This window comes from Ovis aries, unplaced genomic scaffold (assembly GCF_016772045.2).
Source record: "Ovis aries strain OAR_USU_Benz2616 breed Rambouillet unplaced genomic scaffold, ARS-UI_Ramb_v3.0 scaffold_90, whole genome shotgun sequence".
NCBI lineage: Eukaryota > Metazoa > Chordata > Mammalia > Artiodactyla > Bovidae > Ovis > Ovis aries.
This window is the reverse complement of record NW_024599829.1, coordinates 593886-599885: the sequence shown is the minus strand read 5'-3', so window position 1 is coordinate 599885 and position 6000 is coordinate 593886.

The window sequence follows — 6000 nt, the reverse complement described above, 5'->3', positions numbered from 1 at the left end:
TGGTTTAAAGCTCAACATTCAGAAAACTAAGATCATGGCATCTGGTCCCATCACTTCATGGGAAATAGATGGGGAAACAGTGTCAGACTTTTTTTTTTTTTTTGGCTCCAAAATCACTGCAGATGGTGATTGCAGCCATGAAATTAAAAGACTTCTTGGAAGGAAAGTTATAACCAACTTAGATAGCAAATTCAAAAGCAGGACATTACTTTGCCAACAAAGGTCCGTCTAGTCAAGGCTATGGTTTTTCCAGTAGTCATGAATGGATGTGAGAGTTGGACTGTGAAGAAAGCTGAGCACTGAAGAATTCATGCTTTTGAACTGTGGTGCTGGAGAAGGGTCATGAGAGTCCCATGGACTGCAAGGAGATCCAACCAGTTCATTCTAAAGGAAATCAGCCCTGGGTGTTCTTTGGAAGGATTGATGCTAAAGCTGAAACTGCAATACTTTGTCCACCTCATGCAAAGTGTTGACTCATTGGAAAAGACTCCGATGCTGGGAGGAATTGGGGGCAGGAGGAGAAGGGGACGACAGAGGATGAGATGGCTGGATGGCATCACCGACTCAATGGACATGCATTTGGGTGAACTCTGGGAGTTGGTGATGGACAGGGAGGCCTGGTGTGCGGCAATTCATGGGGTCGCAAAGATTTGGACACAACTGAGCAATAAATTTTATACACTTTAAGGGATTTTATGTGTGTGCATGTACATATACCCAGTTAAATATTATGGAACAATGCAAGTCCTATCAGATAATTTTATTAAAGAGTTTGAGGCAAGAAGAGAATAAAATTCTCTCTTTATCACTGAGGTGTTAGGTTGAAAGTAGTGAGGGAAGGAAAATATTGATCGATTTCATTTGCTTTGTGATCTTATTTGTATTTGTTCTTGAGGTGATTTACTGTCAGTTGTAGCTGTGGCTGTCATGTCTATTTTCACATTTCATAAAAGAAGTTAATATTATAATTACTGATATTATAAGAATGTCTATCTCCTTAATGTATCATATCACAAAGAAAGCCAAAGTGGAAAAAAATGAAACCATTAAGGGGGTATTTTCTCCAGTGCCCAGAACTCAGTGCTCATTTGCTCAGTTGTGTCTGACTCTTTGCAACCCCAGGGACTGTAGACTGCCAGGATCCTCTGTTCATGGAATTTTCCAGGCAATAATACTGAAGCAAGTTTCCATTTCCTGCTTCAGGGGATCTTCCCAACCCAGGGATTGAACCCAGGTCTGTTGTGCCTCCTGCACTGGCTGGCAGAGTCTTTACTACTGGGCCACTGGGAAGCCATGTCACACCTAAAATGTTCACTAATATTTGAGAGCAAATATGTATATGTTAAAAGTAAATCTATGTCTTGTGACTGATTTGTTATAGCACCATTATGGAGATTGTATCAATACATGGCAGTAACCAGTGCAGTCATATCCCTGAAGGACAGAGGATGACAACGATGTAGACATTCAACTTGCAAATCCTGAAGTCCTAACTAATAATTGATTTCAGATGAAGACCAAGGCTGAAGCTGAACTTCAGATCATCCTTATTTAAGTGTCTTTTTCAAGATATTCAAATTTGGGAAACAACTGGCTGCACAATAAAAAGGTATCATTAGATGTCATGTATTGATACTTAAAAATGGAAACTTCAAAGGGACACAAAGCCTTCAATGTGAAGATGGTGCTGTGCCCATGCTCTGAGTGACAGGAGGCGGGAGAAGAGTTATCTTAGGAAGACATTCTAGGTAAAAGCAGGGAGTTGGCATGTGAGGGAAAGGCAAGAGGTCTTAGTTTCTATTGACTGAGCAGGGCCTGGAGACAGACACCATTCACAGCGGCTGATGCAGTGTCTTCAGAGAATCTTTTATTATGTTGGGGGAATTGAGGCCTGCTAGTAGGAGCCATTTTTAGTAGCCCCATGGTAGGATTCAGCACCGTAAGTCCTGCCAAGAAACCACTGGTTGCTCAAAGAAAATTTCACTGGAGAATAAATAAACCAAAGTGACTGTTAGTGTGGATCTGGCTTTGGCACCAAGTATTCTGAGTAATTAAAACACTGTGTCGGCCTTGGAGACCGAGCCCAGGTTGGAAGGAGATACTGACCAGAGATTACCATTTACCTCAGGGACTGCACTTTTCATTCCCTGATTCCTGAATGAAAGGCAGGGACTAGAGTGCCAAGGTATCTCTAAGTGAGGCTGATCTAAAGAATAGGTTATAATCATTGCCTCAATATAGTTCATGACCCCAAGAATTATACCCTAGAGAAATACTGGGCATTTGCATGTGAAAGTCTCTACATCAGCTGCTGCTGCCACTGCTAAGTCATTTCAGTCGTGTCCGACTCTGTGCGACCCCATAGACAGCAGCCCACCAGGCTCCTCCATCCCTGGGATTGTCCAGGCAAGGACAGTGGAGTGGGTTGCCATTTCCTTCTCCAGGCATGCAAGTGAAAAGTCAAAGTGAAGTCTCATTTTCCATGCAAGAGTACTGAAGTGGGGTGCCATTGCCTTCTCTGCTCTATATCAGCAAATAAATCATATTGGATTATTGCTTATTAAAGATTTTATTTTTTAGGATAAGTTCTATGTTCACAGAAGTAGGGTAATAAACACATTTTGCACATACCCCCTGCCAATTCAGGAGTCCTAAAAGACTCAGGTTTGATCCCTGGGTTGGGAAGCTGCCCTGGAGTTGGAAATGGCAACCCACTCCAGTATTCTTGCCTGGAAAATTCCATGGACAGATAAGGTGGGTTATCTTATCTGTCTATCTTACAGGGCATGGGGCTGCAAAGAGTTTGATACAACTGAGTTGGACACTACTGAGAGATTAAGCAACAAAAACTGTTTATAGTAATCAAATTTCATGAATAATGTATAAATACATTTTGAAATAGTGATACAATGGAGATGAATCTAGAAACTATAAAACATAAAATACTCAAGAAGATTATTCTTATGGATGTTAGAGTCCCATAATTTAATGTGACCATGTGGCACTGTTCAAAGTACAATATCTTTTACTTCAGGTTGTGGAGACAAACCACCTTAGATTTTAAATGCTTAAGCGAACCTTGAATTGTGTAAACTTGAACTATTGAGTGACAATATCCCATTGTAATTTATATGTAATGTCAGGAAATTTGCATCCTTTAAGAGGCTATTCTGAAATTTTTTTAAAAAAAAGAAAAAATAGAAATGGGAATATCTGAAACATTACCAATTATCAAAAATATATTCATTTTTCTACATTACTGTGTGTCAAATAGTAGATATCATGCATGTGTACGTGCTCAGTCACTTCAGTCACGTCCAACTCTTTGTGACTCTATGGATGATAGTCCGCTAGACTCTTGAGTCCATGGAATTCTCCAGGCAAGATACTAGTGTGGGTTGCCATGCCCTCCTCCAGGGGAGCTTCTCAACCCAGGGACAGAACTTGCATCTCTTAGATCTCCTGCATTGGCAGGAGGGTTCTTTACCTCTAGTGCCACTTTGGAAGCCAATTAGATATCATAAGGATACTTGAAGGAAATGATGCTTTATTTAGAGATTATACATGCATCCTCTCCCTCTTTTCAAACTGTAATACCTGGAAGTGAGTGTGCAGTAAAGTGGGACATAGTCTATATCTATAAAAATATACATTTGTAAAAATAAGCATAGCAAATGTATAGTATAAATATGTCTATAAAGAAAATATTATTTATAGGGTGTGAGTGGGCTATTATTTTAAACCACCAAAGGCAGTCAAATAAATCCAAAATGCCAACTCACAACATTCATAGACCCATAGATTTATTGAAAATATAAAAGTAATGAAGTTAATGAAATGGAGCCATATCTCTTAACTGTATATTTATTCAGCAAAATTAATTGGAATCATGCTAAATCCACAAATAATTGTATTTGAAAAGTGCTGCAGAAAAGTCTACTTATAAGCTTATTTGAGACTCTTAATTCTAACTTGAGATATAAAAATTAGTTCCTTAAGGAAAATAAGTAATGTGAACACACAAACAGGATAGTGGTAAGTCAATTTTAGGTAGAAGAGACAGCACCGGCTTCACACAGTTGTATCAGACACATGACCTTAGATATTCTCTGCTCTGTCTCTGCTTGTCTTGCCTGCCTAATATCACTGGTTTTGTTCGACTGTTCTCTCTGCCCTTTGTTTGACATCCGGTGTTCTCTGTCTATAGTTGCATTTCTATGTGTGTACATCCACAGTCTGGCAGGTTTTCCTCCCAAACAGTTTATTTTGGTCTCATGTCTGATCATGGACCTTTAACATGATCTTCCTGACTCAGCAAAACAGTCAGATTCAACTAATCATAACCTCTTTATGTTTTAAGGAAAAATATATGTAATCTAGGAAACCTCTCTTCTTTTTATTGGTTATACTTCAAAGTCTTACCATATGTTTACTTACATTGAGAACATCATGAAAATGGTAGGAATCTTTTTTCTTTAGGAAGACTCTGACTATTGGGATTGACCTCATATTAATATTCTTTCCATAAAAAATTCTTCTCCTAAAGTGGCGTTGGTTTAGTTGATAAGTCGTGTCCGACTCTTACAACCCCATGGACTGTAGCCCACCAGGTGCTTCTATCCATTGGATTCTCCAGGCAAGAATATTGGAGTGGGTTGCCATTTCCTTCTCCATCTCCTAAAGTAATCCTTTCTTTGTTGAGGGAGAGTATTAAATTTTCTCTTGAACCACACCAATTACAATAATTTGTTTATAATACTGTGTTATTATGATTGTAGCATAGATGGCCCAAACAGAGGTAGATGAATTTATGTGAGCTGGAAGGAAGAGTACATGTAGTTGACAATAGGGAGTTTAAAAATAATAATTAAGTAAAGAAAGAATGCTATAAGCCAGAGGATAGTTTCTAGGATTTGAAAGAGAAATAGTTACACCACAAGTATGAATTTTTTAGTGAGTTTTGATAGAATTCAGAAAAAAGAGTAGCTTAAGAAACACTGAGATATTCGGATGAAAATTATATTTATGCAGTAGAGATGTATATCACCTTTTGTCATCATTTACCATTATCACAGTTTGATTAAATAGTCATGAAGAGTCTTTCCGATTTTGACTTGCCTTCCTATTTGTATTTTTATCTATGTAAGAAATTCAGTTTGACTATTTTTGTTTATTTGGAACTTCTTTTTCTATTTATAAATTACTAAAACATATATAATTACTAAATTTGTAATAATTTTATTTTACCAAGAACTTTGGAATTGCTTTGGCTCAGGGAAAAAATTGTCTATTTCTCCATTTGAAAATGGGAGTATGTGAATTATACAACTAAGGAAATTGTTTTTAGCTTTGGTTAAATTTAGGGCTAATCATTTTAGGTGATTTACTCTAAGTAAAAGTAAATCATAGCTACTACAGTTGGATTCTAATCCTGTGAGATTTTCACAGTAGTAAATTCTGGGCAGGTGGCAGAGTTTTAATCAAAGTCTTCTACTTCAGGAAAAGGAATATTATTTTTCTTTGAAAAGGCTGCATACTGTATCTAATGTAATACTTCCTCAAATATACTCTAGTATGTCCCTGGAGAAGGAAGAGGCAACCCACTCCAGTACTCTTGCCTTGAAAATCCCATAGACCTAGAGGAGCTTGGTACAGGCTGTTATCCATGGGGTCGCAAAGAGTCAGGCACGACTGAACAACTTCACTTTCATTTTATTTTAGTATGTCTTCTGGGCATGCTTTGAATATATAGTTCCTTAGACCATTGTCACCACATCTCTTGCAGATGGAGAATAATATATAATTCATGTCCAGGGTTTTATAATAAACACTGTAGAACCTCATAGAAATCTGAATGTGCAACCTCACGAGGAATGTTTGTTTACCAGTGCTCTGGTAAAGAGTGGGACACTGAGATCTAGAACACACACATTTGTATGAAGATAAGTAAGAACTGTGAGTATACAAATATTCACGTAAGTAGTTTCCTCTTTCTTGAAA